A 1,422-nucleotide genomic window follows, 5' to 3' on the forward strand; every position below is an offset into this window, starting at 1 on the left:
ATAAGCCAAATATCATTAGCATTAAAAGGATGCTATTGGGGCACTTGGGCAGCACAGTGGGTGAAGCATCTGGCTCTTGGTTTTGGTTCAGGTTGTGATCTCAGGGTCCAGAGATCAAGCCCCACATGGCGCTCTTCACTCAGTGCAAGTCTGCTTAAGAATTCCTCTCCCTCTCCTTCAGCCCCTCCGCCAACACGTGCCCTCTCTCCATCTCTCCCTCTCTCTTCTCTTTAAAATAAATAAATAAATAAATTGATTAATTAATTAATCTTTAAAAAATAAATAAAATGATGCTGTTAAAAAATAAGAAAAGGAAAGTGTTTATATATTCTGACACTCATCGATAATGTATGGGAATTTCTATTTTCTTGCATGATAGCTACCAGTAGATATTGCTAATATTTTAAAATGTATATGTTACTTTTGCAGGTCGAAAATGGCAGCGGCGGCGGCAGCTGTGTCCCGGCTGTCTGGGCTGCTAGGTCGGTCCAGGGCACAGCTGGGGCGGTCCATGTCCAGTGGCGACCACGGCGAGGAGGGCTCAGCTCGCAGTGGAAGGCTCTCACCTACTTTGTAGCGCTTCCTGGCGTGGGTGTGAGCATGCCGAATGTCTTCGTGAAGTCGCATCACGGAGAGAACGAGACCTGAGTTCCTCGCCCACCCCCATCTCCGTATCAGGTCCAAGCCCTTTCCCTGGGAAATGGTAATCATACTCTATTCCATAACTCTCATGTGAATCCACTTCCAATCGGCTATGAAGATGAATAAAGAGAACCTGGACCACCACCCAGTGGGGACCACAGCACTGGTTTGGACCATGACTCTGCACACGGACGAGAAAAGTCTATGGGGCCTTAAGCCCACCTTCCTTACATGTATCAAATGATGGCCAGTATACTGATCTTCCATCCCTTTGCTTATGGCAGGAGATGGCTTAAATAAATAAATTAGACTGGTCCATGAAAAAAAATAATAATAAATAAAAATTAAAAAATAAAATTTATATATTACTTTTAATACTTTATTAGCTTTAAATAATTTAATGTTTCTATATAATCTTAACTATAAAACAGGTATAAACTATAGAAAAAGTATTAATACAGAATATTTATAAACTATAAAAAAATCTTTAAAAAAAATCATGAACAACTAAAGCATCCAGAATAAAGTAAAACATGGGTAGTAGTTCTTTAGATTAAAAAAAATATATATATATAAAGGGGCACCTGAGTGACTCAGTCAGTTAAGCTTCTGCCTTGGGCTCGGGTTATGATCCTGGGTCTTGGGATCTAGCCCCACAGGCTCCCTGCTCAGTGGGGAGTCTGCTTCTCCCTCTCCCTCTGCCTCTCCTGGCCCTCCCCCATCCCCTCATACTCTCCCTCACTGGTCTCACTCTCTCTCTCTTTCAAATAAATAAATAGA

General features: G+C 41.9%; 1 pseudogene; it reads left to right on the plus strand.

The window, feature by feature from the left end:
* Positions 1-496: 496 nt before the first annotated feature.
* Positions 497-906, plus strand: LOC123862478 (cytochrome c oxidase subunit 6A1, mitochondrial-like; annotated as a pseudogene).
* Positions 907-1,422: the final 516 nt, after the last annotated feature.

This window comes from Mirounga angustirostris, unplaced genomic scaffold (assembly GCF_029215605.1).
Source record: "Mirounga angustirostris isolate CCGP_5_RB_7025 unplaced genomic scaffold, mMirAng1.0.hap1 SCAF_9, whole genome shotgun sequence".
NCBI classification, from domain to species: domain Eukaryota; kingdom Metazoa; phylum Chordata; class Mammalia; order Carnivora; family Phocidae; genus Mirounga; species Mirounga angustirostris.